The following is a 9,015-nucleotide window of genomic DNA, read 5'->3' as shown; positions in this document are numbered from 1 at the left end:
CGTGGCAGCCGCCTGTCTGTGAGTGATGTCTAGGTCAGGGCTGGGGCTGTGGGGTCCCCAGGCTCGCCCTCACTCTGACATTTACTGTATTTTTGGCGTGTCCTGAACTCCCAGTTATCTGACTCTGGCATCCTTACCTTTGAATGAAGCCTTGACTGTGTCTCTGCTGTAGGTTAAGGAAGGATGGACTTGATGTATATTTCTAGATTCCTGTGTTGGTTCTCTTGAACTCAGGGCAGTTTTCTTGCTGGTTGCTTCTTCCCGTTTGCAGACAGGGGAGATTGCAGCCCCCTCGCAAGCTGCGGGCCTTAGAGGAGGAGCACCACCTCGCTTTGCTCGGCCCCTGGGGAGCACTAGCTCCCCGCCCCAGGCCCACAGGCTGATGGGAAGACAAGCAGTCGGGACCCATGCGCTTCCCTGGAAGCCTGAGCAGTAGGCGCAGGTGAGCAGATTTCTAATTCCGACCGTCCCCCCTTCTCCACCCCCATCGCCATCTGGGTTTTGGGCACAGGCTCCCTCATCTGCATGGCACTCTGCTGGAGAGGTTGAGTGACAGGCTGAAACGCAGCCTTGCGTCTTTGTTCTTTTGTCAAACTTCAGGAGATAACTTTACCCGAAAGGGATATTATGTAACGTCTAATTTCGCCCCCGCTCACCTTCTTAGACTGCACATGTTTTCCTAGGTCTGTAACTTATTTTTCCCCTTTAGAAGAATTTTTTGAGGGGGCTGGGCTGAGTGGAACCAGCCCCAGGTGGTTTCTTTGTGGGCTAACCACTATTTCTTGGAATGGAACAGGATTCGGTTCCGCTTGGAAACCCCTTTCCCTTTCCTGCCCCCACCGCCCTTGTCTGGCCTCTCTAGTTCCTGATTGGCTGCTTGCTGTAGACGTTTCTTCTGACCATGGTTGACATGGCCGCTGGCTGTGTCCAGACCTGGGTGGGGGTCCTAGATGCACTACTGAGGCCAAGGTCAGGGGCCCCGGTTCTGCGCTGTGTCCCAGCCCAAGCTCCGAGGGGAAAACATCTCTTAGATGTCATGGCTGGCTGAGCAGATGACTGGACAGGGGAGAGCTGATGAGGTCAGTTCCCTGAGTCACCTTAGCTGGAGAAGCGCACGTCCTCCCCCAGTGGGGGCAGCGCGATGGGTGAGTGGTCATGGTGGCAGATGCCCTCTCCAGGGGCGGCTGGATTTACGGTTAGGAGAGTAATTCTGCACCAGGTTACCTCGCTTTGAACCTGGCCCTGACATTAAATGCTGGACAAGCGCTGTCCCACAGCCATGCTGTGGCGCAGTTGAGCTGTTTGCACTGAGTATAAAGTTTCCTTCTTTACCGCACCCCAAATTGGGGATGCCTGTTGGCATTGGATTGGCACCAGCAACCATCGGCTGACACCACAGACTAGCTGGGTTTGTACATTGCATTTCCTCAGCTTCCCATGTGTCTATTGGCCACCATATGGGATGGCCACCATCTTGTTATGAAACCCACAGAATAAATGGCATGTAAGAGTTAAGAGCATGAGGCCAGGTGGCCTGGCTTTGACAAACTGAGGATCTTACAGATTTAATGTGGAGGAAAGACTTGATGTCTGAGCGTTACTTGTGATTGCAGTTCCTCAGACCGCACCCCAGAGGTCACGGGCATGCNGCTGGCTGTGTCCAGACCTGGGTGGGGGTCCTAGATGCACTACTGAGGCCAAGGTCAGGGGCCCCGGTTCTGCGCTGTGTCCCAGCCCAAGCTCCGAGGGGAAAACATCTCTTAGATGTCATGGCTGGCTGAGCAGATGACTGGACAGGGGAGAGCTGATGAGGTCAGTTCCCTGAGTCACCTTAGCTGGAGAAGCGCACGTCCTCCCCCAGTGGGGGCAGCGCGATGGGTGAGTGGTCATGGTGGCAGATGCCCTCTCCAGGGGCGGCTGGATTTACGGTTAGGAGAGTAATTCTGCGCCAGGTTACCTCGCTTTGAACCTGGCCCTGACATTAAATGCTGGACAAGCGCTGTCCCACAGCCATGCTGTGGCGCAGTTGAGCTGTTTGCACTGAGTATAAAGTTTCCTTCTTTACCGCACCCCAAATTGGGGATGCCTGTTGGCATTGGATTGGCACCAGCAACCATCGGCTGACACCACAGACTAGCTGGGTTTGTACATTGCATTTCCTCAGCTTCCCATGTGTCTATTGGCCACCATATGGGATGGCCACCATCTTGTTATGAAACCCACAGAATAAATGGCATGTAAGAGTCAAGAGCATGAGGCCAGGTGGCATGGCTTTGACAAACTGAGGATCTTACAGATTTAATGTGGAGGAAAGACTTGATGTCTGAGCGTTACTTGTGATTGCAGTTCCTCAGACCGCACCCCAGAGGGTCACGGGCATGCCTGGTGCTGAGGTGGTCTTGGGAGGTGCCACTGAGCCATCTGGTGGCGGAGGGACATGACGCATGGGGTGGAGAAGGAGAGGAGTGGACATCTGTGCCACTGGAGCAGCATGAGTCGAGGCCGAGCAGTGGGACGCCCTGGAACTTCTGCCGGACTGAGCAGGGGAGCGGGTGGCCTGAACAGCAGCTGTCTCTTGATACTGACTGTGGCTGCGAGCCCCACGCGAGGCCGGGCAGGCTGCGCGGTGCAGGCCGCAGGTGGCCCAGGGTCAGGCTCAGGCATTTGGAGTGGAAATGAAATTTTAGGGAAGGAAAAAAATAAAACTTTATTAGAACATTTAATGATATTTAGTGAGGGGGGGAGGGTTAGAATGGTGGGCAGGATTTTTACCCAAGGTACCTACAGTGGGGTCACGTGTGGTCTATGGCCTCCTTGGCGCACCCCCATGCCCAGTGGTTTAGGACTCGCCTTTGGTTGCTTCGCTGGGGAGCAGCCAAGTCCCATAGCTGCTACCGAGACTGTATGGCCCGCAACACCCCAAAGATCTACTGTCTGACCCTCTGCCGATAAAACTTGCCGACCTCTGGTCTGCACCTTCATTGGGCTTGAGTGTAACGCGTTGATCGCCAGTGCAAGGAAGGATGTGGAAGTGAAGAATTCTGGGCTGCATCATGCGTTCAGCCATAGGGGGTGCGCTTCAGGGATCTGCCATGTCTCACAATCTCTAGGCTGGGATGGTGAAGCTCACCTCTACCTGCCCATTCACCAGGAGTGCTGTGATGGAACCACGTAGAAGCTTTGAGAAGCGAGAGTGGGGATCGAAGCCTGATTATGCGTATCCCGGAGATGGCTACGTGCAGCTGACTCTCATTTCAGGAAAGAAGGAACTAGNAGCTCTGGGACTGTTTCAGATTGGGGTCATTCTCCCCAGGCCGGGCGTTTTCTTCCCCTCTAGCTGGGAAGCTGGAACAAAATAGCAGCGGTGGCGTGAAGGCTGACCGGCCTCCAGTTGGCATAACTGCCGTTGGTCTTCCCAGAACCCAAAAAGGCTCTGCTTTGAGGTTTGTTTTGAGAGAAGGATAAATTGCCACTGTAGAAAGCCCCAATCACCCAAAATATACCAAACAGACTATTCTGAAAAGGATATTTTAAGGTAGAGGTGAATAGTAGCTACATTCCTTTTCCATGGCAACCTCCTCCTGCATTTCTGAGGTGCATAAATATTTCTGTGAGAGGATGAGTGAGCGAGAGAGGCTGGTCTGAGCTGGTCTGAAGACTGCAGCTTGTGTAGGAGAATGATCCCTGCGGATAGGACCGTCATGGGGCCGGTGGTGCAGGCGACTGCCCAGGTGCTGCGTTCACAGGGGTCCTGCAGCTGTCGTGTCACCCACGTCCCTCTGCCAGACCTCAGGTTCCCCTTCTGGGCATTTCCACTCGGAAGCCCCTGTCCTTGGCACGTCTGTGCATCTGCCCGGCTCCGACTGCTCCTCCCACATCGACCCTACTTTCTTGACGTCTGTTAAATGGCACCAGGAGTTTTTGCAGCCTTGCCTGTGCGTTATTTCAGAGATCTCGCAGAGACGTCTTGGTCTGCTGCTTCTCCCTCCTGCCCCTGAGGCACCTCCCTGGGTGTGGTTGTCCATCCTTTTTTGCTGCTGCGTGTCCCTATCCGCACTCCCTGATTCGAGGTTCTTATCCCTCCATACAGGAATTATAATGAATTCTGATCCATCTTGCTGCATTTAGGTCGTGTTTCCTCCAGTTAGAGTCTGATTTATCTGACAAATTGCCGCAAATCAAGCTTTGAAAGTGTTATGTGAAACATGTGATTCCTCATCTACAGGAGGACAGGGCTCGTTTGTCACTTTCCATAGGACATCTTTCCGGAAGCTCAGTGCTCGGGCGCTCAGCAGCGTGCAGGCAGACGGAGAGCCACGGTCTGCGATGGCTTCTGCCCCACCCCCACCCTCACCCCCACCCACTCTGCTCCTGCATTGCCCACTAGCCCAGCCGTGGGCACCTGCCTCTCTGTAGGAGCCCCTTGTTCTAGGGCTGCAAGTATGGAGATGACAACCCCGCCGTGGGGCAGCCTCCGCCGAGGGCGTCAGAAGGTGGGAGGTAGCTGCCCTGGCCTTGCCTGTAACGTGTGGTGGTGACGAGCAGGGTGTGACAGCAGGCCCCGAGTGGTCAAGATGAAGTTCCCATTAACCACAGTGGCGGTGGCTTGATGATGAACCTTGCTTTACTTGCCTGCCTCACTTTGCACAGCCGTAAGTATCTCCTGGAATCCCCTCCCAAATATACCACTCGATGGGAAGCACCGTCAGCCCCTGGGGGGAGCCACGTCAAGATGCTTCCTCGGGCTTCTCTCTTCCTTTGTGCAAAATACGGAAACACCCAAGAGCTTGCTGGGGGGAGAATCAGATGAATTAAAAAGCATGAACGTGTTTTTAAACTTAAAGCACTAAACCTGTTTGATTTTGGAATCCATATTTTGGCGAATCCGATTCTCATTTCAAGGAACACTGATGTCCTTTCAAAAATGGGTCACCACGTGCGGTGAGCTGTTGGCATCTGAGGAGTAAGGAAATGGCTCCCTCGTGAGAGGATTCTGAATTCTGTGGGATCTGTTGTTGCCTCTAAATTGTGTATTCTTCCTGCACTGCCACGGCTACTCTCCCGGGCATTGCAGCTGTGACAGGGAACACAGTGCAATGTTCTTATGAAGACAGAATATTATTGGCTGAGGCATATTATGTAAAGACAGCACGCCACGGGCAGAAAGCACCGGGCTGACAGGGACGAGAGCCAGGCTGCCCGTGCCAACCAAGAGTGTGTCCCGTGGTCAAGTTCCTCCTCCTCCTCCTCCCTGGGCCCCTCTTGAGAAAGCTGGCAGAGACCCATATGTTCTAGAACCTCATGGCTTTCCTTCTTTGCATGAGAAAATGCAGAATGAGAATCTCCTTCAGGATGACTCACAAGTTAAAAGATGTTGGCTTTGTTTGTTTCTTTGTTTTTGTTTGAAGCAGGAGGACTGAACATTTAGGGCACAGAAGCAAGCCAGGTCAGAACAGACTTCCGGCTGGCAGGCCCCGCTGAGCCAGCAGCTCGTGTTCTCCTTTGCTGGGGCAAACCCGGGTGTTGAGGGCTTCTTCTGGGACCACAGAAGGCGACTCCCGTAATTGAAATGTGTCCCCGTGGCAGTGGCAGCATCGAGGGCCGTGTTACTAGCAAGGCTCCTGGTGTTGGAGATACGTCTGCCCTTCTCTGCGTCTGCCTGTTCTCGTCGCCAGGAACAAATCCTCCTGACAAAATGGCCTTTTTCCCCAACCATACAACATAGCGTTCTGAATGACCTATACATTTGTTTCTTTTTTACGAATCAGGTTAGCTGCCATGTCTAGATTAAAAACAAACAAACAAACTCTTCTTCCGGACCGAGGAGACACTTTGAACCTGGGCGAATCATCCTCAAACGTCAGGGTGGTGGTAGCCACGCTGTGTCCCCTGCCTGCCTTTCAGTCCATGCCATTCCGCTGCGGCGACCGTGTGAGCTTGGCGGATTCTGTCGGTCAGATGAGGTCTCGGGCTTAGGGATGTTGTCGCCATGGCATTGGTCGTACCTGGGGTCGCCTGCCTCCTGGTCTTGGGCTCCCCCAGGGTCTCTGCGCCAGCCCATCAGCGAGGCGTGGTGATGACAACGGTGGTCATTTCTGGGGGGAGCACTGTATTCAGGCCCCCTCAGCTATGTGTCCCCTCGTTTTTAGTGCTCACTACAGCCCTCTCAGATAAGCTCTGTTGGGGGCTGCACTGTGTTCCCCAAATTCATAGCTTGGAGTCCTGACCCCCACAGCTCAGNGGTTGAGAACCGCTGCCCTAAAGGATAAAAAGTCATTAAGATGCTGCCACTTTCCTCATGAAACCCTTGAAGGAGAGGCAGGTTAGTGGATTCGGGTCATGACTTGGGTTGGGGGTCAGGGTACAGAGTGAGGCTGGGGTGGGCTTTGAAAAGACCAAGGCCTATAGAGCAGGGCCCGTCTCAAGGATACTAAGCTAAGAATTATATCACACGCAATGGCAGCCTCCCTAAGTTACGCTATAGATGAGCCACGTGAGGCTCAAGGTCATTGCTCAGCAGTGCTGCCTGTTCGTCACCACTCTCCTCCCCTGAGAGTGACGTTCCCACTGAAATACCCCAAATACACAGCTCTCCCCATGAGTGGCCAGGGCCTCCCTCCCAGGTTAAGGGTGCTGGGTCTGTCATCTTGCACATCAGGAGTGTCCCAGCTAGTCTGGAGCTGCAGGGAGCTGGCATTCACCTGTGTGGTCTTAAGAGTCACCTTCCCCTCTGCTCTCCCCGTGGGGGGTCTGGGGGGTGCCAGGAGTTGGAAACCACAGAAAGGAAGTGGAGGAACTGAGAGGTGGGATGGGAAGTGGAAGGTAAACAGAACCTCTGCACAGTTGTTTGTTAATTAAGAAGACATCCTGGGGCCCTCTCCCTGCAGCGTGGTGGGAGCAGCACCTGGGGTCCCCAAGCCTTTGATCCTCTAGCATGAAATAGGTCTTTGCTCTCCCATACCTGCCCTCATGCCAACATCACTTATTTTTGCCCCGGGGTCACTTCCTCTTTGCCACCCTTTGTTTTCTAAGACCTCCCAGCCCTCACAGTCTGAGATTGGAAAATCAGGTTCGCCTCAGAAATGTACAGATTGCCTTTAATATTTCGGAGGTTGTGTTATGACAGTCGAGGCCCCTGGAAAACTGAATGGAATCGTGGGAGGAGGAAAAGTGAACGTGTGTTGTTTTGGTGTTTTGCTCACTGAGACCTTTACTTTTGTTTTTTCTGTGTCTGCCCCGGGGTGGGTTAGGGAAGATGAGGTGCCCTGGGCAGACGGTCGTGCCTCTGAGGGCGTCTTCACAGCAGCGCCAGCCCTCTGAGGTTCCCAGATCTGCACTCAGAACCTGGCCTGCTTGCTTAGTTTTAAAGCAGCCTGGCAGAAGGCCCCTTCTGACGCTGGGCGGGCACGCCGGGAGGGGCCTCTGCTTTTGCTGTTAGATGAGCTCACCCGGGTCCCTACAGCCGACTTTTCATCAAGGTGGTGAGGGCGCCAGCGTGTACTCCGGCAAGTGATGACCTCACATGTCAGTGAGGAAACTAAACGCGGCCTGGAGTGTGAAGACACAGCACTTGTGACTCAGAGGGGTGGAGGGCAGGCACGGGATCCCTGGAGTCGGGAGCCCTGGGATTGCTGTCTGCCAGGCACGCACTGCATGCCGCTGGCGCTCAGTTTCTCGTCTGTACAGGGCAAGGTCATGCGGTGACGTGGGTGCAGCGTGCGGCCCCCGGAGCGTGGCTGGGAGGACCTTTGCCCCGTGCCCCAGACAGGCCGTCCTTGCGGGTCTCGGCCCAGCTCGCTTGTTCACAAGCGGTTTGTTTATTTCTTCCAGGATGGAGGAACAGCGGAGGAGAGGACTGGCTGCCTTTCATTCTGAGCTTGGCAGCGAAGGGATTGGGTGAAGTCATTGGCCAGTGGAATGCCAATTTAAGGGTGTGTGTGTGTGTGTGTGTGTGTGTGTGTATCTGTCTGTCTGTCTTTGGCATTGAAAACAGCTTTTAAAAAAGCCCTGCTCTGATATATGAAATAAACCTGGCTCCCTTGCTGTCTTTCTTGGTTTGTGGATTTATCACTTGTCGTCTTTATGCTGTTTCTTGTATTTTCCCTTTAAAACATCATGTGATGCTTTTGCAACTGGAAAGGAAATAACAGATGCCTTTCTGTTCCTAAGTCTGATGTTGTCAGCCTGAGGTTTCTGACCGCCTGTTAGGGCATCACAGAAGGGCCCCTTGCTTCACAGGCATTCGATTTACATTCAGATTGTTTTCTCTTCTTGGTTGTACTCGTGTTAGAATGATGATCTGCAGCACAGATCTGAACAGGAAAAAACAATTTTTTTCTGAGGCATAAAGGTATTTGATTTTTGATATCAAATTCCTATATAAAAGTACATTTTCTGTCTGAGAATGCTGACAGTCCACTTAAGACATCCGCTAAGCGCTGGCTCCACGCGAGGCTCCGTGAGTGGAACTTTTGGAGATCCAAAGATGTGTGACATGGGTCCAGCCTTCACACAGCTGTTAACGTGTTTGGAGAGAGGAGGCATGCTCAATCAGGACACCGTTCAGATTCTATTTCAAGAGGCACATGGCACTAAGAAATGGGAATTCTTGCGTTTCCTCACCTGTGAGGTGACGGAAACACATGTCCCATCAGGCTGTGGTGATGGCTATGTTAACTCAGGTGGGCCAAGCACCTGCTGCCTCCTGGACAACCAGTGAAACGCCACTTCCTTTCCCTTCGATTTTGTGCAGCTATTTATGCACGNCTTTTGCAGCTTTGGTTCTGACTCTGTCCAATGCAGAGAGTAAGCGGGCTTCCTGTCTGGTGTTGTTTGCCGAGTTGCAAAATCCAAAATAAGATAAGGCCCTTCAGGAACGTTGCAGCTCATCGTAAGCGTATGGCAGTGTGCCGTTCAGCTGTACTTGATCAGAAGATAGGTATATTGGGACCCCTGAGTTTCTCAGGGGCAGGGGGTGTGGGTCCTTGTCATTGGAAGAAGACATTGTCATCTTCA

General features: G+C 53.2%; 1 long non-coding RNA gene across 1 annotated transcript in view; it reads left to right on the top strand.

Moving 5' to 3' along the window:
- Window positions 1–8,276, top strand: part of LOC109384719 (uncharacterized) — a 65,066-nt gene extending 56,790 nt beyond the window's left edge. The window contains exon 3 of the long non-coding RNA XR_002124475.1: window positions 7,831–8,276. This is a non-coding gene — a long non-coding RNA (uncharacterized LOC109384719). The remainder of the gene's footprint in view (window positions 1–7,830) is intronic.
- Window positions 8,277–9,015: the final 739 nt, after the last annotated feature.

Source organism: Hipposideros armiger, unplaced genomic scaffold (assembly GCF_001890085.2).
Source record: "Hipposideros armiger isolate ML-2016 unplaced genomic scaffold, ASM189008v1 scaffold_100, whole genome shotgun sequence".
In the NCBI taxonomy this organism is placed as follows: Eukaryota; Metazoa; Chordata; class Mammalia; order Chiroptera; family Hipposideridae; genus Hipposideros; species Hipposideros armiger.
This window is presented reverse-complemented; position numbering and strand designations above follow the sequence as displayed.